Genomic DNA, 24,452 nt, shown 5'->3' with positions numbered 1-24,452 from the left:
TCCAGAACCCCGGGCGCAATTAAGGCCCACACCGATCCTGAGCCTCAGAACTCCGGGCGCAATTAAGGCCCACACCAGTCCTGACCTTCAGAACTCCAGGCGCAATTAAGGCCCACACCAGTCCTGAACTATGTGCATTTAATGCACCACTTGCTCCAGAACCCCGGGCGCAATTAAGGCCCACACCGATCCTGAACTTCGCGGTAAAGGTCCAAAACCCATTCGAAAACTCCACGCGCAATTAAGGCATACACCAGCTTCGAACGCCTGTACACAATACCGCGGACCGCCTGCCAGACCAAATTCTGGGCTTACAGCAAACAACCCATTACATACACCAGTGTCTTCCCCGGGCCAGAGGAATTCGGGAACTCACGTTTACTCCGTCATCTCGGGCGATTCTCGCAGGGAGCAGAGACTTCCCAATCGGTCAGAGAGAGTCGGGACTTTTAAATAAAAGAGGAGTCCTTACTCTCCTGCCGATGGGAAGTTCTGTGCCTTCTGGAGCATCCGCCGACTACGCCAAATTTGTTGTAACAGAAAGAATAAGGTTCTTGATCCCGAGATGAAGTAAAACAGATGAGTTTATTGCATGCAAGGAACAATAAAGCCGAAGTCTTGTTTCCCGCAAGAAACAACAAAACCGAAGTATTGTTCCCCGTACTGGTACAAACTTTTGGGTTATATAGTGTCTTCTTCTCCGTTTCTGACGTCACTCGGTCTGATGGTAAAGAGGGGGGTTCATGGTATTTGGTCAGTTTACGATGTCCTGGCCAAATGGTCAGTTTAAGATTACACCCAGGGGGGTTCCTAGCTTGCATCTGCAATCCTTATTAGTTAACCCCCTTTCCTGTCATAAACCCCAGCTTGTGACTTAGAAGTCTAAACTGTATACAGAAAGGATTAAATTCAAACCCCCGTCTTCACATCTTTCTTCACTATTTTCTATTGAAAGTCAGCCCTCGATCCAAGCTTTTGTTGCGCTTTCTGACCAAGCGAGGTCCGGTGGTGGCCCGGATGCCCCGCTTGCTCCCAGTGACCCGAGGCCAGGAAACAGGCAGCCTGGCCGGGCAGGGCAAAAATCGCACAAAGTCACCCGGGAGACCAGACGACCCTCCGAGACTGATGAGAGACCATACAGCTAACCGTTCATAGTGGGTGACCAGAAGTCCCACTGAGTGTCAGGGGGTGACCAGGTGGCAGTCTCCGTGCTGTGTACGAAAAAGACTACGTCCCATGGATGACCAGACGGCTAACCGTTCTTAGTGGGTGACCAGGAGACCCACCAATTGTCAGGGGGGTGGCGCATTTCCTGGCCAGCCGAGGCCAAGGAGGCCTGGGTCCCACTATCTGAAAGCACCAAGGGCAAGAAAAAAGCTCAAGGGAAAGAAAGCCCCGCTCGCAGGTCAACTGGAGCCGGACGCAGCACAGTACTGACTGTTTCGGAGATATGAATGAAAATATGCTATCCATTTTGTCAATATTGAAAAATAGGGGACACATATTTTAAGGATGGCAGGACTTATGCTGACCTGAACCGTGGGGTTCATTTGCATTAACTGAAAGTTTTGGGTCTCTGGGACATAACACATCCATTTTGTCAATATTCAGAAATATTGGAGACACATTTTTATGGAGGCAGACATGATGCTGAGTTTTTAAACTGGGGATAATAGACATTAAATGAAAGCTCTGAGTCTCTTCTTTCATATGCATTTGGTTTTAAGCTTGTAATGTACACAGTTTTGGAGAAATTACTGAAAATATGTAATCCATTTTCTCAATATTCAAAAATATTGGACACACATTTTTATGGATGCAGACATGATGCTGAGTTTAAAACTGGGGATAATAGACATTGAATGAAAGCTCTGAGTCTCTGCTTTCACGTGCACTTGGTTTAAACCTAGTAACATGCAGCATTTTGGAGATATTAATGAAAACAAGCCATCCTGTTACGACCCTAAGTGTCTAGGGGTAAAGGGGTGTAACATTTAGAATAGTTTTTGGATGCAGGTGGGTTCTGGTTAGGGACTTAGGAAGCGTGACAACAAGGGTTGGTGCAAAAAGTGATTATTTTAAGGTGAATATGTGACTGGTACGTAATAGGATACAATAATTCAATGGGTTAGGAAACTAGAATGGTGCCAAAGAAAAAGAAAAAAAAAGAAAAAATGGAGCTGGCTAAGAAAGTGAGGGAAAGCTAACCTAATTACAGAAGAAAACCCGAAACACTCTGTCTTCGGCGTCTTCTAACGCCCTAGCTAACCTTCACTGACTACCCAAAACCATACAAGACAAAAGGCACTCACCCGTCCTAAACTAGTGTTTCTAAAACAAAAATCAACTATGTGTGCAGAATGTACCCAACAACCTAAACTAACCCAATACACAAGAATTCACACAAATACACAAGTGAACTACGAATACCAAAGGGAAAACGAGAGTGGACACAAGTAACAGGGTACAAAAGAACACCGAGGTTGATACAATACATCTGGGCAAGGTAATGGCTAAATAATGGATAACACAAACAAACGAAAGTACAAGGAGACAAACACAAACCAACAAAGCCGAAGCTATACGAAATAAACACACACGCGAAACGATAAGAAGCCAAAGCAAAACCAAAAGCGAAATGAAACCGAAGCTAAGCTGAGCGGGACCGAAGTCAAATGAAAGGCCCCTTCCTTCTGAAAACCTCCAAGTTATGTACTGAATAAACTGCACTCTGATTGGCCGAGATGCTAAACGAGGATGACGTAATACGGAAACAATGTTGTAATGATGGGCCAATGGGGGAGGAAGAACAATCAAGGTCAGGAAGTGGGGAACATAGCGACAAAACACACATGGACCATACATTGGAATGTAACACATCCATTTGGTCAATATTCAGAAATATTGGAAATACATTTTTATGGAGGCAAACACAATGCTGAGATTTTAAACTGGGGATATTAGACATTAAATGAAACATCTGAGTCTCTACTTTCACGTGCATTTGGTTTAAACCTTGTAATATGCACCGTTTCGGAGATATGAATGAAAATATGCCAACCATTTTGTCAATATTAAAGAATATTGGACACACATTTTTATGGAGGCAGACATGATGCTGAGTTTAAAACTGGGGATAATAGACATTAAATAAAAGTTCTGATTCTCTGCTTTTACATGCATTTAGATTTAAGATTGTAGTATGCAGCAGGTCTCCAAGTTATCCTATAACTTTGGGATAAGGATTGGCTCTAAGGGCTGGATCGGTCGGACTGGGTGCGCGTCTCGGCTGGACGAGGCACCGTGTGCTGTGGCCCCTCTCGCGCGCCCCAGTCGAAGCCCACCCTCCCCTTCTCGTGGGAAGGCCGGGGTGCCGGGGGGGCAAGCCATCATCCACGGCGGCGAATCTAGACACGCGTCGGGCCCTTCCCGTGGATCTCCCCACTTGAGGCGCGCGTCGGTCAACCTCTTCCTGCCCAGGGAAGGCCGGCGGGCGGCAAGGGGCCTCGGCCAGTGTCTAGCAGCTGGCTTAGAACTGGTGCAGACCACGGGAATTCGACTGTTTAATTAAAACAAAGCATCATGAAGGCCCACGGCGGGTGTCAACGCGATGTGATTTCTGCCCAGTGCTCTGAATGTTAAAGTGAAGAAATTCAATGAAGCGTGGAAATTCTCTTAACTCCCTTGGGTAAGGAGTGGAGACTTAGTGACCTCTACCTCCACATGGTCCCGCTGGTAACTCCATTGCTCTGCCTGAGGATGTAGAGGCCAAATGAGGTCTAAATTATCTTACCCCTCCTGTGGGCCCTCCAACCCACTAGGTAGTACCCATGGCGAAACCTCAAAATGGAGAGTAATGTTAATGATGAACCATACCAGATGGCATGTCGCCCAGGAAAATAAGATGCCCTGGAAGGACTTGGGGTTGGGTCCTGTTTCAGTAAATCCCTACAGGACCCCAGTAGTTAAGAGTTATCAGCAGGCTCTCCGGAGGAGAGTGACCCGGGCTGGACTATACAGAAAACAAGCTCTGGATGCTCCTCTCCTAGCTGGGTTTAAACAGTACCTTATACAGGACCTGGGTGTGGTCAACTGCTCTCAGGAGGTAGGTATATAAAACTGGGCAGAGACTCACAAAGTACATATTTTAACTCATATTTTAATTTTAACTAATTTTAGCACAGAATTCACCTATCTGAGATTGTACCAGCCCTAAAAATAAACCCTAAAAACATTTTTTTTTATAGACAACATTTCCAGTTTCCTGTTTTTTATGGAACCATCTGAAGCATCCTTGATGTTTGTGAAGGACATTCCCAAAACGCGCAATTTTTTTTACCAACTGAGGATGACTGGACTGTCTCACCAAACCATGCTAATTACATCACAAACATCAACCAGTTCCTGTGCTACATCCTGAATGCCACCAACTTAACACAGGAGGCTGGCTAACGTCATCATCATCTTCCAGAGCATCCTAAAGGACATTCAGCAAAAAAACAGCAAGGATGTCTCACAGGACGTCATCAGAAAAAGGTATTTTCCATTTGGAACTCTGATTCCAGTTGGTTTCCGGATCCAGTACATGACGGGAATTGACGTTGATGGTACTACTCCTTCTGCCACAGATACAGACAGCTGCAGAATCCTGGGCCGAGCGCCAGTGACTGCTGGTAGGTGCTGAGGGCTGCAAAGAGAGACGTGGAGAGGAACAGGAGAAGATGCACACCTCTGAAGACATCACCATGTCTGAGCAGCTTCTTGTGCTGTATTACCTGCAGGCCATTCTCCAGCTGAAGCACCTGCAGCACCTAGGGGTGATAAAGAATATGACAGTAAGAATGACAGTCTTGCATATTTCAGTTGTTTGGTCCAATTCTAACAATGACACAATGATCTGACGTTTATAAAGAGACAGAATGACAGTGCTGGTCAGGGCTCATCACTGTCATTTAGGTGGCGCTCCCGTTACTTAGGGCCTTAACAGGGAGACTGGACTGGAGGGAGGGGTGAGGGAGAAGATGCTCTCAGCTCTGTGTTCACTCAGGGAGATTGAACGCACTGGACAACAGACATGTGAGAGTGGAATTTGATCTCCACCCCAACTTCTATTCAGTAACTCCATACGGAACAAGAGTTAGTGAATGGCAAACATCAAGTTCAAACAGCCTCAGCAGCACTAAATCTAATGATTCTTGATGACACCTCCTCATGTAATATGTAAGCCCCTTCTCTCCTTCACATTCAACTTTTGCACCTCTCTTCCACACCATCCCCTACTTGTGAGTCCTCATTGGGATCCCAGCTGCCTCATCCTACAGAAGCTTAGCATCCAGCCAAGTGGGTCAGACTGACTGAAACACTCAACGCTTTCCATGCACTTCATAACTAGGTGCTGCTGTTTCTACTGTAAAATGATCATTGGCAGTTTTGAATGAAATATTATTTATTGAATTGCTTGTGATTTCAGGTCCAGGAATGGATGTAGAGAAAGACGTTTGTGTCACAAAGAGGCCAAAAACTGGTGATAATAGCAGTGACAAAGCACACAGCCTCCTCACAGCAGCTGGCATGCTTTGCCCTGAATGAAGAAGAACATGTAAGTCAAAGTTACATTGATATTCTCTCTTCAGTTCATTGTCAACATCTGTCTTCGTTATTCAACAATAGTTGAAAAGTACATTAACTGCATTTTGTCTGTTTTTTCAGATATTTCACCTTTACTTCACTAAACTACGCTGTACTGCTGCTAAGAGCATCTGTGGAAAAGACACTGACATTTTTTTCATTTCTTCTGTGGAGGAGCCAATTTATAGTCCTTCCAATGACCTGCGGAGACTGCATGAGAAGTAAACCAAATCACAAAGTTGTTTTAATGTATTAATCGAACTGTCTGTGGCTTGGGAACAATCATACACTGTGTGTATGTGTTTGTTTTGTAGATACCACCTCTCACTCATCACCAGCCAGGCTGCCAGGAGGGTATTTGAGACAGCCACAAAGAGGCTCACAGATGCACAGGAGAGCATCGTGGCGGATTATCTGGTCCACTCAGATGGTACTGCAGAGAAAAACTATAGGATACTGACACATGACAACATCTGTTCAGCCATTGAAGTCATTAAAGGTGTTGCAGAGGATGGAGCTCAGTAAGTGTCACCATGTTCTGAATAAATGACAAAATATTCATGTGTCAAAAACAACAATTACTTCATGCTTTTGAAATATCAAGAGAGTAATCGCAACTGCGGGATGTACATCTGCTGTGTAACTGGAAGAGAAAACACCAGTTTCAGTTCTTTTTAGCCAACGTGTTACAGAGATTAATATTCTATACTAATATTAATATAATACTATACTAATATAATAATAATATACTAATATTCTCTTTTACATCAGATCAACACCAACTGTGGCAGCTGCAGGATCTGGAAATCCGAAGATGGATGATGCCACAGCCTTCCAGGAGCTGACATGGGAGTTTCCAGTGTCATTAGACGGGCAGCTTCCCAGAAAGAAAGAGCGCCTGAGACTGACTGGAAGTCATGACTGACACTGTTACAACAGGTGGACATCAGATCAGAGGAAGATGAGACTGCAGAACATTATTGATAGGTTTACAAAACTATTATTTTCACTGAGAAACAAATTTGGAATTAATTCTCAGGGTTTCTGTTCTGGTTTTCATTCCAGACCATTACGCTCTACAGTTACAAACAGAAGGCCAAGTGACCCGCTATTTTCAAAAGATGAGCTGGACTGCAAATACACCAACAGCATCTGGAGAGCTTTAGAAGTGGAAGCCCAACACAGATGCTCAACCAAATGAAAGGCAAATTAACAAAGCTTCATCATTCTTAACATGGGAGGACAATATCTCCACCTTGTGGTCATTGTTGGTAATGTCTTACTTTGAGGCAGGTTTTTATTTCAATTCTCTAATAGGTGATTTTAATGTTACAGATTTGAATTCTGCATTCAGCAGTGCACGATTTTTTTTTCAAGTTCAATGGAACTATCATAGTAATGTAAGTTTCTTTAAAAAAATCAAATGAAATGAAAGGAATACATTTTTATGAGGAAACCAATACTGGCATTCCCATAATAATCTTCCTGAGTTCATGTATTGCATTAAAACACTTTGTGGGCTTGAGCTACAATGATTTTTCTCTTCTGTGATACTAGATAAATAATAACAAAAGCATTTATTTTAATTAGTTTTGTTTTATAAACAACACTTAAGATCTGATTTCATTAACATATGTGAAAAATATCATTGCATAATGCAATGAACAAAGTATTGCTTACAGGCCTCTAAAACAGAGTACTATGCTTTTTGACACATACCTGTGCTTGTTGCAAAAATTTCTGTATTTTACTATAGCTTACATTTTGCCTGCGGATCTGCCAACAGGTCTTTTAAGAAAATGACAAATTCTGGATCATGTCAAAGGAGCAGGAGAGTGTGTATTAAGTGAAGTATTAGCAGTGATTCTGTATTGCCCAGGGCAATAATCAGGATCAGGATTTAGCTCCAGATGGGCCAGCGATAGTGATGTGAAGTACAGCAACCCACAGGATCACAAGAAAGAGACACAGCACTGTTTCTTCTTAAAAAAACAATATATACAGGTATGAAGCAATCACATTGTAGCAGGAGTGACATTGATTAAGTGCTTGCATTACGGGGCTTGTGGAATCTATAGGGTATGATGTCCACTGAAGGCCTTCAGAGCCTAGTATATCAAACGCCTAGCTGTAAGCCTAGCATGTTGCACCACAGAATCGCTTTTAAACCATACCTCTGGTATACTTAGTTCCTGTTGCTCAGTGCATGATGAAAGTATTGCTTACAGGTGTCTGACATAGAGAACTGTGACACCCTTTGAGTATCCTGTTCATGTTTCATGAATTATCACATTTTACTAGATTGTTTCTTGGTTTATATCTGCTGTGGGTGAAATTCATCTGTTCATTTTTATCCCCTCAGAACTTCATCGATGTTATATTCTCTTTCTTCAGGTCCTCTGCCGTCTCCTCAGCATTATTGTAAAGCTGTGTTCCTGTCTTCCACTGTATTCGCATCTTGACCAGATAGGGTGTTTGAAAGGGTGCTTCTCTATTTCCAGTGTGTCTGTCTTTTCTAGTTGTTCTTAAATCTGCCCTGTGAACCCTTGGTGGATGGTGTGGTAGCGGGGCCTACTTGACCCTGCACAGAGCGCTCATCTGGAGCACATGGTTGGACTGTATGCATGACCATTATCTCTCATTGCTCAAGCCTGCTCATTACACCTTCTGGTTAAGGAATCCCTTGACAGCATGAATGCAGTTGTATGCTGGAAAGCAGCAAAAGCCAATATCTGATCAATGTGGCTAGAATATCCTATATCATAGCTTGACATCAAAGCTGTTACAGATCCATGGTCCCTGCCTTGCCATCTACTCATGTACTGCCTTGCTGGCAGTTTTTCTCACTAAAATAACTTTCTTTGGTTCCATAGCTTCAGGCATGAACTGGAGCATATCCTTTAGCTCCACAATATAGGTCTTGACATTACAACCAGGTATTGTCAGATCAAACATTTCTTTGTCTTTTGCTTGCCGTCTAAATTAGTGGAGGTTAAAGGCGCTGTCTTACCTACAAAATGTATCAAGGACAGGATGGATACACCTGAGTGTCCTCTATAGGGCTCTTTCTGATCCTGACCTGGAGACTCTCTGAGCCCAGGCTTCCTGAATGCCCTTTTACCCTTGGCCCCTACCTGAGACATGCATGCCCTGCTTGAGATCTCTGATTTCTTGCAGGGCAGAGTCTAGTTCCTCAATAAACATGTCTCTTTGTTCAGTTATTCATTAGTCTTGTTGTATGAACTTTGCAGTTTGATTTCCTGTTCATGCAAGCTTACCTGTATCTCTTTTCTGGCCTCCTCCATGACAGAGGGTCTTCTATTTTCTATTTTCACTAACGCTTCTTTGAGTAGTTTCTTTTTCTGTTCATTTTCCATTTTCTTTTCACTGATTTTGCCCAACATTTCAAATTGCTCTTTTTTTATATTCCTCCAGCTTACTCTTCTTCTGAGTTTCTGAGCTTTTGACAACTCAGTCAGTGTCAATTCAAATTTATCTAGAGTAGTTTAAAGCTAAACTGGATAAGACTGGGACCCTTCCTTTTTAAACTAGGAAATTGCCCCGGCTGGGATTTCTGCATGGGTTTTTTCAATCTGAAATCTGAAGTCAGACTTCTTAGTACTGTCCCAGTAACCAGGATTGTCGCAATCAGAGATCTTAATTATAAACCACTGAACTTCAGATTATCTGGCAGCCATTTATATTTTTCTGTATTTTCTATATTTTTCTCAATGACAGATCTGTCATTGAGGGTGTTGTGCTGTTTCCCATCACTGTGTGAGATGGCAACACTTCTGCCCAGGACACGGAACAGCTAGAGAGAGCAGTGTATTTCACCTCTAAAACTCACCTTCCCTTTGTGGATTCATTCTACATCTCTAGACTGAAACACAAAGCTCTAAAGATGCTCACGGGCTGCTTCCACCCTGCCCAGCCTCTGTTTACCTTCCTCCTCTCTGGTAGTGCTTAGGTCTGTTAAAATAAGGAGTACAGCTTCTGTATCAGCACCTGCCCAGAGGCTGTGAGATGTGTGAACACAGTTATACTGTATAATGTAGGTGAAATGAATACATGATAACTGGAGTATGTAAGGATAGTATGTGATGTGGGAATGTTATTATTGGTTTTATGTTTGTTCTGTAGTATATTGTACTGATGTCTTTTGCTTGCATGAGCTGACCAAACCAGACTCGATGCAAATAGTTGTTATGGTAATATAAGTGTTGAACTTGAGAAACTGTAAAGCAACACGGTACAAGCAACAACACAGACTTTACATAAAATTACATGAGAAAATATTTAAAAATTCAGTTTAAATCTATTTTTTTTCCTAAGGAATAAAGCAAGCTGTTGGTTATTTGTTATCAACAAAGCTCTTTAAGGTCTTTACCTTCAATAAAGCCCAAATCCCCACAGAAATCTCTCATGTGTCTTGCTGGAGAGCAGGCCCAGTTTTCCTCAGCAATGACCCATGACTGAGATTCTCATGTATTTCATGTGTTCTTCTCATGTATTTCATGTGTTCTTCCAGGTGTCCTGTATATCAGCTGGCCCATGTGTACCATCTGTGGTATTAACCTGTTAGTGGCGAAGACCCTTCAGGCCAGCGGCCACATCACCCTGCAACTCACAACTGGCAACCCACTGAAGTTAAGCAGATGTGAGCCTGGTCAGTACCTAGATGGGAGACCTCTTGGGAAAAACTAAGGTTGCTGCTGGAAGTGGTGTTAGTGGGGCCAGCAGGGGGTGCTCACCCTGTGGTCTGTGTGGGTCCTAATGCCCCAGTATAGTGACAGGGACACTATACTGTAAACAGGGGCTGTCCTTTGGATGAAATGTAAAACCAAGGTCCTGACTCTCTTTGGTCATTAAAAATCCCAGGGTGTTTCTTGAAGAGAATAGGGATGTAATCCTGGCGTCCTGGCCAAATTTCCCATTTGCCCTTACCAATCATGGCCTCCTAATAATCCCCATCAATGAATTGGCTTCATTACTCTTCTTTCCTCCCCACTGATAGCTGATGTGTGGTGAGCCTTCTGGCACACTATGGCTGCCGTCGCATCATCCAGGTGGGGCTGCACATTGGTGGTGGTGAAGGGGAGTCTCCATTACCTGTAATGCGCTTTGGTGGAGTGTCCAGAAAAGCGCTATATAAGTGTAAGCAATTATTATTATAATTATTATTAATGTCTGCCTCGAATTTCCTCCCCTTAAACATTTTGTTATATCTCTGCAGCAGAACATAGCAGGAGCCTGGTTCAGGTCTTAAATTGAAGCTAACCCCTTGGCTTTGAGGGTGAACAGTCATATTTCTTATATTTCTTAATGTGTCCATCAGCAGACAAACATATGTCATATGTGTTGTTTTGGTCTCCAGAGGTCAGAATTTTCAATTCTAGTCCTGTCAGGGTCCTGGGAATGATCTGGGACAAATTGATCAATTAGAAAAAATTCTACATAAAGTTTTGTGAAGACTGGATCTGGAATGAAATGTCTCGCATATAATAAATAAATCATATTGAAAGTAATAACAATGAAAACCATTGCAATTGCTATAAAAACCTTTAAACACTGCTAGAGAGCCTTATCTGCTGTTATGCATTGAAAAAAAACCTCAGAATTGACTTCTGGTGTGAAAAAAGGAGCACTGATAAGAAACTGATTGATTACCCCTTCTGAGTCAATGATTGACAGCTAGAAAGCAGGTGGCATGCAGCCTGGGGCTTCCAGGGGAAGTCTCACCCCCCAAGGCCTCCAAATGGCTGAAAATACAATGAATGACAGCACTTATTTACCAATCAGATCGCCTTATTTCTGGCACTCCTGCTTCAAATATGTACTACATAGTCGATAACCTATCAGTAGCCTCCAGGTCTGGAGGAGGGTTAGTCTACACTCCGTGGATGTATATCGTGCTTCAGATTAAGGTAAAAACATGGGATATATATATATTTTTTGCTGGTTTTTGCTTTTGTGGTTTTGTTTTGCTGGCTTATTGATGACCTTATCGATGCATTTTGGAAGTGAATCATCAGATAAAAAGTGAGTTTATGATTGATCGTCTTGGTTTTTAAAAAAACATTTTTTATAAAGCTGTGGTTGTCGTTTTTTGATTGATAACATGGTTTTGTGGTTTTGTGGTTTTGTTGGTAAAAAACGATTAAAAATGACGCAGGAATCAAAGGTAGATATTGATTTACACCGTGGACACTTACGTCCACGCCAGGGCTAGCACATGTATGATTATATGTACATTTTTTTTTTGGTTCAAAAACGGTTTTGTGAAGCTCTAGTTGAACACTTTTCGATTGATAAAAGGTTTTCTGTAAAGGTTTTGTGGTTTTGGTGATGTAAAACAATGAAGTGAGACAGGACTTTTGAGGCAAGTTTTTCTTAGAACGTGGCGGATACGTTTTCGTCCAGCATTAGAGAAGTTGACTCTTTAATTTATTTGTCTTCCAAAGGTGTCTTTATCTGGATGACAGGTGCAGAGATTCATGTAATTCCTGTGCCACCTATGTCTTTAGGACTGTGCTGTTGTCTTTGTTATGACTTCTCCATGGTAATCACACACAACTTCTCCCTTTACAGGATCATTTTTGATTAGGTGACATCTCCAGATTCAAAGTGTTTGAAAAACCAATGAATACAACTTTTCTCCCCAACTTAACGCAAATGGTTTCTACAATAAAACCATTGGTTGAACCTATAAAAAAATTATTCTGTTCTTTATTTTAGTTAACGATGACGAAATGCTAGCGAATATAATCCACAGTGACCATGATGAAGACTAAATTGCTTTGCATTTTTATTTGAGCGAATTAGGATGAGTCAAAATGACCACTTTGACTAAAACTCAAACTGAAATTAATTTCATCACATGAAGTTCGCCATTTGTGCATTTATTTTCTGTGTGGCCAGGAGCAGGCTGGCTACTGGGAGTAATCCCAGGGCTGTGTGGTGCCTCAGGGCTACTGCTGTGTGAGAATCTCCAGTGTCGTGTGCCAATCTCTCTCCTCTTCTCCCTTGTTGAGCTGTAGTTCTTTCCAGCCATTCTTCTCCACACCCCACGTCATGATGACTGTGTGTTAATTGATTGTTACCCAGATAGACAATGAGATGTATACACTGTGCTTATTAGATTCAAGATTCAAAATAGAGCACCTTGATTAGAAAAAAGAAAAGGCGAGGAGACGAAAGAAATGCTTGTGGTTCTCCATGCTTTCAGCTGGAAGAAAAAGTTCTGGAGTTTGAGAGTACTTCATATACAACGAGAAAACCAAGAAAAACTCTTGTAAAATATTACTGAATATAAAGAAACAAAATGTGGCTAACATTAAAGTTGAAAACCTCCAACAAACCTGAAGCGGCATAAGAAGCGCAGAATCCAGACACTTTTGCACCAAAAACATTTTACATTTTAGCAAGGCAACAAATTAAACATTCAGAATTAAGCAAGAATGAAATTATTTTACAGTTTGCATATCAAGAAAACAGTAATTTTATGTGTTTGTTAGAGATTAATGTGTAAGATGTTAATTACTCCTTTAAAATGTGAGAGCTGGTTAAACACCACAAGTGATGCATTTCAGCTTCATAGTGGCGCTCTGTCAGAAATGTGATGTTTGTTCATATGTTATTTATAAATTGTTGTGAGTCTATGAAATTATTTTTGTGTACTGTACATTTAACGTTATGTAATAGTTATCAGAAAAGACTTTTCTTTGTGTTTAGTCTATTTATATAGCTTGGTATTCAGCTAGTATATTATAGAAAATATGATTGTGGCACCAACATCTTACAGCGTCTTCCCTGTTCCGTCTTATTTCTTCAGAAGAGAAATAATGTGGGTGGAGTGAAAGCGCTGAGACACACTGAAGCACAGTCTGTCACTGTTAGCATGATGTATGAGATGATATTCTTATTTTTTTCAGAAGAGTGTGTCAGCTGATCTATATAATGACTGAGATTCTCCATATATGTAATATGTCACTATGCACCTTCTTCCAAGTGTCATGTAGATCACAGCTCTGGGCTCACACAGGTTTATTAAAATATTCACACCTGCTCACACCTGAAGAAAGCTTCACAGCCAAAACATTGTGTTTTCTGTCTTCTCTTCTCAGCATAGAATAAACCCATTACTTGTTCCTTCATTAAAATATTCTCATTATTGTTTTAGCTTTGTTTTCACTGTGGCTCTAAAGACAGATAAATGTGTCTTGTGGAATCTAATTTCAGGTTGGAGGTTAGTTTCAGTAGTTTCACTTCCTGCACAGACTGATGGGGCTGATTGTCATGGTAAGGTGGACAGTTAATCAAGTCCACAGAGAGACATTCAGAGTCAGGATTGTTGTAACGGAAAGAATAAGGTTCTGGATCCCGAGATGAAGTTAAACAGATGAGTTTATTGCATGCAAGGAACAATAAAGCCGGAGTCTTGTTTCCCGCAAGAAACAACAAAACCGAAATATTGTTCAAGGTGCTGGTACAAACTTTAGGTTTATATATCCTTTCCTTTCTGCTTCTGGAGTCACTGCTATTATGGTAAAGGGGGGAGGTCACGTGTTTGGCCAGTTTACAGCTTTTTGGCCAAATGGTCAGGGATTAAGTCCCCAGAGGGTTTCCTAGCTCTCCTAGCTCACATCTGGAATCCTTATCAGTTCTCCCTTTCCTGCCATAAACTCCTGTTGCTTAGAAGTCTAATCTTCAAGCAGAAAGGACTTAATTTAAACCCCTTCTTTACTTTTACTTCATTCCCCCCTTATAAAATATGGCATACGTCAGGACTGACTATTTTTTACACATACAATGTCAGGGCAGATCTTTCCTTTCTAGGTAACAGGCATGCATTGCCATGACATTGTGTGTTCCACGGTGTCAACAAGATGTGATTGGCGTTTTTGTACAAGTGATAGTTACAATTATACATATAAAACAATCCTAATCCTACAAATAAATAAAGTCCTACCCCAGGACCCATATGCAGACCTCAGCAACGTGATGATCTCAAATGGGCTCAGTCTCACAGCCCCAGTTTGCTCCAGCCCGCAAACTGCACAGGACTGCAGGTAGAGCCCACGGTGTTCCTTCGGTTGATATTTCCTTAGTTGGTTTTTCAGACTGTGGGTGATAGGGGCAATGTAACTTCCACCTTAACCCTAGTGAGGCGATTACAACCTGGCACACCTTCCCAATGTAGTATGCCCCTAGATCAGTATCCAAGGGGCAGGGCAGTCCACACCATGGGATCATCTTTGTCATACACCTGGGTATCCGCCAGCATGAATTTCTGGCTACAAAATGTCATTGGGCTGTGAGAGCATGCAGGGCATCTGGTGTGCTGACGGCCAGACACCCCATCATCATACAACCCCACATTCTTTTCACATTTTTTCTAACCACATCTATTAGAGGCCTCAACCTGAATTCTCCATTTTCCCCAGTAGAGGTTTCACAGGAGTCTCAGACTCCTGCTCTCCCAGTGCCGCTCTCCTGGCATCTGCATCTGCACGGTTGTCACCTTGAGTTACTGGAATTCTTTGTTTATTGTGTTATATACACCTTACTGCAGCTACTTCAGTCGGCAGCTTCAAAACTACAAATCAGTTCAGAGACAAGCCCAGTATTCTTAACTGGAGTCCCTGCTGTTGTGAGAGAATCCTATTTCTCCATAGCCATCCAGAATTGTGGCCTACATGCAACAAATACTTACATTATATACATATAAAGTAACCCTTTAACATCTTTCTTTTTACAATCTTCCATCAGGGCTCTAAACTGGCTTGCTGCGCTGAGGCAGTGGAGGGGCATTTTTCCGATCGGTAGCACCTCGAATTCTGTTGTAACAGCTCAGCCTGTTCTCTGTTCTCCCTCATGCATCAGAAGGGACCCATCAGTAAACAGTATTACATTTTCTTAAATTTTCACGGTCCCCCACCTTTTGGCTACAGCATCTAATGGTAAAATAGTATCCCACCAGATGGTGCCTACCTCCATGCTTCTGCGTCAGCACAACTGCCCTGAACCCATTTTCCACACTTACATACAAAGGAATGGTTGATCCATCTGAGGAAACCCCAGTCTCAGCACCTGTAAGAGAGCTTGTTTCAAATTATTACATGCGGCTTTTGCTGCTGGACCCAAGGGAATCTTGTCCTTGGACTGCTCCCCCCTTAAGCAGACCTATTAAGAGTTGTGCTCACCCCGTAAAAACATTGCACCAAAGCCCTGTTAAAATTACACAATGCTAGACACAAAAGGGCCTTATCATAACTGCTTAATATTAGACACTCTAAACCCTGAAGCAACCCAGACTTGTGGGTTTCCTCATTAGGGGAAGCACTCAGAATACCATCAACATACTGAGTGATCACAGTCAGTTGAAGCCACATGATACCCTGTTTTGGGTAGTCATTCCTCGTAATGCTGCATAACATCCTAACCCAATAGATCTGTGATAAAACCACCCACATTCACGTGATAAGTGCACGTGAATGTTAAAATCAATGTTAAAATCTGGTACTCTGCAAGTAAAACTTGCTGCCCCAATACTCCTGTGGCCTCCTGCCGTCTCCCCATATACAGATGCAGCCATTCAAAAGACGTGGGGTATATCGCGGTACACCGAGGTGGGCGTGTTGCATCAAAACGCAGTATCACGCGGTGTAACGCTTCATTTGACGTCATACCGGAAAGTATCCGGAATCACCTTGTAAAACCGCCAGAAGAAGCCAATAAAGCTTAACCTCTCATGTACAGCATTTGAGCTTTTAAATTTAAACTGTGTATTACAGCATGTTAATCATCAGTCATTAAAAAGTTGGTATATTTTATGAAAGCAAGATTGCTGAGTTGGGCAAAAGTACACAACCTACCTTTATCATAAATATTTTAATGATGCAGAAATATTTTATGCATCAAAGCCTTTACCGAAGATATTACTAATAGTATTAATAATGAATGACTTTGGACAAGCTGTAAACTCAAAGTATTACGCTGGTCCACATCCTTTCTAACCATCATTTTAAACGAAAAGACTTTAGTTTTTTCATTGTCAAACACCACAGCATTTCGTTGATCTAACTAACGAGGACAGGACATTAGCTAGCCAATATGATAAAGGAATAAATGACTTTTTTTGTTCATTTCTTTAGCACATTTGTACAAGCACTTGGAAACTGTCCAATCCCTACTTTGTCAGGCATTTTCTTTTACTATAACGGACATAAAAACTCTTTTGCTTTTAACAGAGCGTTTCATAATTTCTAACAACAAAAATTATTTAAACTGCGACTTATCATTCACCCAGAGCTCAAAATATCACAAGGATCCTCAAGAGCACAACAAAGACTGTATTAAAAGATACTTGTATCAGATACATGAGAATCCAAATTTTTTTTTATCTACGCTAAGAAGTAGCGTAGAAGTCTTTAAAATTTATCACACAGTAAATAGTCAAATTTCTGGGGTGCCCGTATACCAGAAATTATGGTACCGCTTCAGAAGGGTGTCAGCCAGTCAGATTCCAGGACCGGAATTATCTGTTTTATAATCGAGAATATAATATGTAATCACGTATCTAAAGAAATTAATAATGATATTAATTTAAGGATCTAAATATCTAAATCTATGTATCTATATAGCTGGTAGTATTACTGTATTTCACTTTCTTTGTAAACACGTTTTGTTAACACCCAAATCGCAGGTGGATTCTGTTTTTTGGTCTGTAGCTCAAATCCTGCTTAACTAAAAATTAGACGCAAGAAGAGTATTATTGGACAATGTTGTGAGGCTCTGGCAGAATTTCTCTGTAAACTGAAGAGTTATAGAGGAGACAGGTTGTGTATCGCTTCTTTTGACACTTGTAAAAAAAACATTCCAATGTTAATGCGACACGGAAGATAATGTGGTGTATTGGTCGTTAGTGAAAATATTTAATCATTTAATCTCTTTACTGTGCACATTTTAATCCACTTAGTATTAAATATTTATATGGAATTTTACCACTAAAGGGAAATTTTAGTAGCTAAGCATAAAACGCAGAGGAGCATAACGAAGGTCATAAAGGTCATAAACGATATTAATTTAGGAACATAAACATATTATGTAAACTGTATGTTGCTGTTATTGGTATTTTAAAGAAAAAATACACACCAATACTCAATTTCTCCCTAAACGTTTTAAGCACCAAAGTCTTACATGTGGTTGACTTTCCGACCATATTACTGAAGAAGGCTCCACGGCCGAAACGTTGTGTTCTCTTTCTTCTTTTTTTCAGCATGGAATAAACCTATTACTTGTTCCTTTGCAGCCTACGCATGCTGACGCAGCTACCCACCTGAAATATTACTGTAATATTTGTATTGCTGTTTCAGTGGGTGTTACATGACTTGCCTTGGTGGTGTCACAGCTTAAGCAACTGCTTTACAATACTGTATAAGCATGAGGTCAGGTGTTCAAATCCAGCAATTGCTATGAGTTTTCTTTTAACAGAAACACTTCTTTGAAAAACTAAAATAGCAAATATTATGGACACTACAGTATATTGACATTTTTTATATTTCAAAATAACGCATGTTCGTACTGTATGTACAGTACACAGCGGTACCGCAGGTTGAACTGTAGGGCGCAAATCCACCTGAGCCCAAAAGCCCAACATATTAATGTGCATTCGCCTGGTGCTGCACGGTTTTCATCACTCTCTGCGGGAGTGCTGGCTGTGACAAATTAAACCGGTTTCACAGGTATTTTCAAAGTAGAAGGGGGCGAGTCTTCCAGCGAAAGACACCCCCCCCCCCTCCAAAACCCCTTTTTTTTGCTTACAGTAGTAGTACTTAAGTACAGTACAGTAAGTACTTCTACACAGTACAGTACAGTACAGTAAGTACTTACGGTAGTACTTCTCGCGTTAAGAAAGCTAGGTGTTAGCATAAACTATTAGTAATCAATAATATTAAATTTAGCACTGTAAGAAATTGTGCTAATAATAAATTCTATTCTACTCTGAGAATGTAGGGGTGAGGAAGAATGCCCGTGGTCTTTTCACTGATAAACTTGTGTCAAGCTGTCAACAAAAACCAGCTGTCAAAAAAAAGTTTTTTTTTTTAAAAGTCAATTGTGTGTCCATAATATTGCTAATTGCTATTGCTACTGAGTCTATAGTACATTGTTTGTGAACAAACTGGTTTCACAGGTATTTTCAACCCCCTGCCACTATTGTTTCATCGGTTGTTATCCTGTAAAGCGCTTTGTAAAGTTTATTATTATTATTATTGTTATTAATATTGATCATATTTTTCCTCCCAGGACATGTAAAATTGTTTTTGTTATTGTTCTTATCCCGTAAAGCACTTTGAGAAGCATACTGTCCAGCATATTGTATTTCATTGCACTTTGACAGATCGTCTTATAATTACTTGTTGTTAGAATATACCCCAAAAGGATATTCCCCCCAAGAGGATATAGAGAATATCCCCCAAGAGGTATCCAGGTAACAGTGAAACGGGCGTACAGTCTGGGGAGATCGCCGTTTTCCATGTAAATAGTTCCCTGGTTCCACACCCCTTGGTCTCTCTCTCTCTCTCTCGGGCCTGCGCTCTTGGCAGGCTTGTCTTATGTCTGTCTCTTGTCTGGGCACGGGAGTACTGCTGGCGGGTGGTGACGGAGAAGAAATAAAGCGCAGTTTTTAACTCCACAAGTTTGAGTCTCTGTGTTCGTCCTCAACTAACCCAAATTCATTACATTGGTGTCAGAAGCGGGAGGATGGACAGTGAACAGCCGATGATGTCAGACTCAGAGAAGCGCCGGTTCCCCCAGCAGCCGAGTGACCCCCTAAAGCACCTTTTGGGGGCAAGCAGCAGCCGCCAGGGGCCGGGACAACCCCTCAGCACCTCCAGTGGCCACAGCCCTTATCAGGGCTACCCAACGGTGACCTACTCAGCGGAAGGGGGGCCCTTTCCTGGGTCGCCTCAGGCCATGTGGCAGGAAGGAGACGCCAGACCAGCGGGGTCCAGCCCGCCACCCCTGGTCCAGCCTGCGCCGGTGAGACCGAGCCGTTCCAAAGTTCAAAGAGGACATTGAGTGTTTCTTGGATTTCGCTGGTTATTAAAGATTTATTAATTACATCACCACCACTGGCCGTGGGGCCGTGGGGTGAGACAGGGCTGCAGCCTGAGCCCAGGCCTGCAGGCCTGCAGCCTGAGCCCAACACAGTTTAATATCTATATCAACGAATTAGCAGGAATGTTGGAACAGTCTGCGGCTCCTGGTCTCACACTACACGACACAGAAATCAAGTTCCTGCTCTATGCAGATGACCTGGTCCTGCTGTCGCCCACAGAACAGGTGCTGCGGCAGAACCTGGCACTGCTGGAGCAGCACTGTCAGACCTGGGCGCTGACAGTCAATCTGGACAAGACCAGAGGCTCTTCAACATCAATCCACCAACAAGAATCTGGCTCCAAATATTTAAAAGTGTAGTCCAACCCATTGCCCTATACGGCAGTGAAGTGTGGGGTCCCCTCACAGACCAGGAGTACACTCAATGGGACAAACACCCCACAGAAACTCTGCACATGGAGATCTGTAGAAACATCCTCCGTGTGCAGAAAAAAACACCTAACAACCGGTGCAGGGCCGAATTAGGCCAGTAATCACTATTGATAAACATACAGAAAATAATTTTAAAGTATTGGCTTTAATATTAGCCGTACAGAACATTAAAGTGCCCCTTTTCATTCAACGGGTGTCTGAGTCACTGTGTCCTATCTTCTGACAGTCACTGTTGTGAATGTCTGTAGAGTGTATCTTATTTTTAGTACTATATTTTTATATTATATTCCCTATTAATCAAACTCTAAGAGTATGTATCGGCTTGTCCCGCCCCTCTCTGTGTACAGTAGAGCCCCCTGTCCTGGATGGTGGACCCCATACAGCTGTGTCTGGAGAGAATCCAGAGTATCAGCTTCAACAACACGGCTGGGCAGCTTGTTCCCCCCTCCCGCCCCTCTCTGTGTACAGTAGAGCTGGACAGGAGGCTCGACTGTACACAGAGAGGGGCGGGAGGGGGGAACAAGCTGTCCAGCCGTGTGGAATGCTACAGAACCCTAAACAGACAATAAACACTAGCTGAATATTTGACCAAGATATCCAGACACAGCTGGATGAGCTCCACCAGTCAGGACAGGCAAATAAGATACACTCCACAGACATTCACAACAGCGACATATCATAAAACATTTGCACATATTGTTAAATTATTACTTGTTTTTCAGGAATTTAAAAAAAACACTTGAATTACTTATCCACTCTCGAAATAAAATTATTTTTCAAGCAATGTAACTAACGTCGGGCAATGTGTTTTTTTTTAATCTAACATTGACAGCCACATCTTAAATCTTGTCAGTCAGCACTTTTTTCCCTATTTGAATTGTGGTGATTCGAATAACTTGGGATAACAAGTGGTCTCAAAGTCACCGAGCTCACAGAGCTTCAACAACAGATGACAACTTCTTTAGTCCTTCCTTAGTCTTCCTGAAATCGTTAGACCGGGAGGGGGGCACTCGGGAATATGAGTTATGCGAGTGAGATTATGAATGAATAAAAACATTTTATTAAAAACACATTTGCGTTTGTTTGTGAGCTATAGTATTTTTCATATATAAGATATAATGATGTGTTCCTGCTTACACATTGCACGACTTTAAAAGCTATAAAAACAGGTTTCGAGTCGTGTCTTTTTCACATTATCTGGCGAGCCTTGTTTTGTCAAAGAACCAGAGATCATCTCGCTTTCAAAGGACAGCACAGGCTTTGAAAAGGCCACAAACGTATTAGCAAGGGTTAATAGCACTATGGACCGCACAAATAAATGTAAAATAGTCTTCTTTAGGTGTGAGGGCAGGAGTGGATCGCAGCAGGCATACACAGCAAATAACAAGAAAACAAAGAACAGGGGAGGTGAGACCAGTATCCAAACAGTGAGTGATCAGAAAAAGGAAACAATTGTTACGCCCGGCTTTTCGACGCAATTTTTTTTACGTGCTAATGGTAATGTAATGGGAATTAATTTAATCACAGAGTGCTCATAAATTGTGCTAGGAAGAAAACAGATCGGTGTTCTGAAAGGTCACATAAACAGGTTTTCGATGGACAGAATGCTAGTGTAACGATGACGGACACAAAAACTCAGACTTGCGGAGCTAAAAGCTGCCTTCATTTTCTTCTCCGTCACCACCTGCCAGCCGGCTCTCCCGCGCCCCGACTAGAGAGATCTCTGTGATTAAATTAATTCCCATTACATTACCATTCCCACTGTGCATAAAAAGGAAGATTAATAAACATAAGGTTGTTTAATGACAATCTGTTGTATACCTCATGGCTAAATAGTCAAGTCTACCCAAAAAAGAAAACATCGACTTTATTTAAACCCAAGCGAAAGTATTAATGGTTTTTAACTACCATACTTTTATGGTACATGACTTTGTTAGACCCTTCTACTCAGAAAATACCTGTGAAATTGGTTTAATTCGTCACAGCCAGCACTCCCGCATAAAGTGATGAAAACCGCGCTGCGCCACTCCTGTTTGGCATTTCAGTTATGGAGGCGGAAAGACGCACCTCCACCTCTGGTTGCCTGTTCGAGTCGCAGCAGGTAGAGACACGTACGAAAAAAAGTTCATTCCAGCTACAATACATATATATTTTTGTGGTAAGAGGGAGCAAAACATCAGTATTTACTGCTAGTAATTAGTGTACGATTTATAGTTGAAATCCTGAGCATAAAGATAAAGTTAAAATCTCGACAAATGAAGCAATGTAGGAAATGCGCACACAGAAATACACAGAAAATAAATCCGTTCTGACATCTCAAATCAGTTTCGATCAAGGTCTCCAAAACGAACAAGAAAAAGAGCATTTTCAGAGAGCAATTACGCTGTGTTTATGTAGAATAAGTGATTAGATTTATGAGCAATCTAATTTCTTATTTCTGAACATTATTACGCAGAAGACAAAGGTAGCGATTTACATTGCATTGTGCATTGTGCTGCTGTAATACAGTTTAAAAAAATTAAAAGTCTAAACAGTATCAGCTGTATTTATGGGTTGTAATTTAAAAAAAGTCAAAAACCGCACTCAAAATGCGATTTAGAGCTTTCTGGCAAGAGGAGACACCCAAACTAATAATGTAACATGCTACTGTTTGTGCACAGACATAGTTATACTGTTATTTCTTTAGATATGCAATTGCATGTTTTCTTTTAATCCCTGGCGGGACAGGCGTCCATAAGAATCAATTTAAAGTTTTCCTTGCATTTTGACAGAAACCAAATTTCCCAAATTTAATATGTGCTTTTCTATATTTATTGTCAATTAATTGTCCATAATATTGCCATTCTATTTTTTCAAATAAATGTTTGTTAAAATAAAAGCCATGGTGCTGGCTGGATTTGAACACCCAACCTGTGGCTTAATAGCCAAGCACCTAGACCACAGGACCATCCACAAGGCCACATGAGGAGTGGTGAAACAGCCCTACACAAACAGTATCAACAGACATTGTACAGCGTATACTATTCTTGTGTTGCAGTACATGAATATAATTATATCGTTATTAATTTCTTTAGATATGCGATTCCATATTATATTTCCTATTAATCAAATTCTAAAAGTATGCTTGTTGACTCCAGTATCAAGCGTATTCACAGAAAAGCTTAAAACTACCACTTTTTATACACGTTATTTCATGTTAGTTACTGTAATACTGTATGTTTATGTAACAAAATCAATATCGTTTATGGCCTTCACACGTGTTATGCTCCTATTCTTTTAATGCTCAGCTACTAAGATTTCCCTTCAGTGGTAAAATTCCATATAAATATTCAATACTAAAACAGGCACAGTAAAGATATTTAAATCTTTCTACGACCAACCAACAAGTGCCCCTCTCGGTCAACCAATCATGTACCTCGGTATGACGCGCGATGACGTAGCCAATTACCCGCGATACGTGTTTGTGCCGCGCACTTTGAATGGCTGCATCTGTACATTACTCTATAGCACACTGTGAAATGAGACAAGCATGACACTAGTGCTCCAGTATCCCATAACAGAGAAACCGACACCCCATTTATAGTACATTTTAGGTTTAACTCCTTTTATGCACTGGACTGGGACAGACTTAGGGAGTCTATAAGGAATTTACAGGATCTAATCTTTAGGTAAACAGATCTCTCACAAGACTGTTTATTCTCCCCAGACAGAGCTCTTAGCTGGGTGATATATTTTTCACTGTTGTTTCCTGTCAGTTGAACCACAGGGCATGTCCCTGCTTCCTTCATCCTGCTTGCGCCTTCTGCAGTATCAGGTTTAAAGCCATTAAAATAAATTCAACTTTTGGTTCACCTATTACAACTAATTGTATATAAATACAAAAACTGTTTATCTTAACTCCTTTTTAAGTCCACCTGTACTTGTATGTTTCAGACGCTCTCATATTTTCCAATCTCTTTTTTAAGTTGATTTTCGTCAAGTCTCTCTAGTTACATCTCTAGCCAGTCCAGCTGGCCAAACACACTCGCACTGTCATTTAGTATACCAAAACTCAGTTACGCACTGTGGTCTTTTACACACTTACACTTACACACACACACACACAAATTCATAAAACACACATACAGATCAAGAATATATTTTTCTCTTCGTACTATAATGCACTGTATTTGGTTTCACTTCTACATGTATTTTTTTAATTCCTGAAGCGCACTCCAGGTTCGCTGCATTCCTAATTTCGGATGCGGTACTTCTTTAGCCCTCCGGTCAAT

The sequence above is a fragment of the Atractosteus spatula genome, chromosome 17 (assembly GCF_055471065.1).
Source record: "Atractosteus spatula isolate fAtrSpa1 chromosome 17, fAtrSpa1.hap1, whole genome shotgun sequence".
Lineage (NCBI taxonomy): Eukaryota > Metazoa > Chordata > Actinopteri > Semionotiformes > Lepisosteidae > Atractosteus > Atractosteus spatula.
This window is presented reverse-complemented; position numbering follows the sequence as displayed.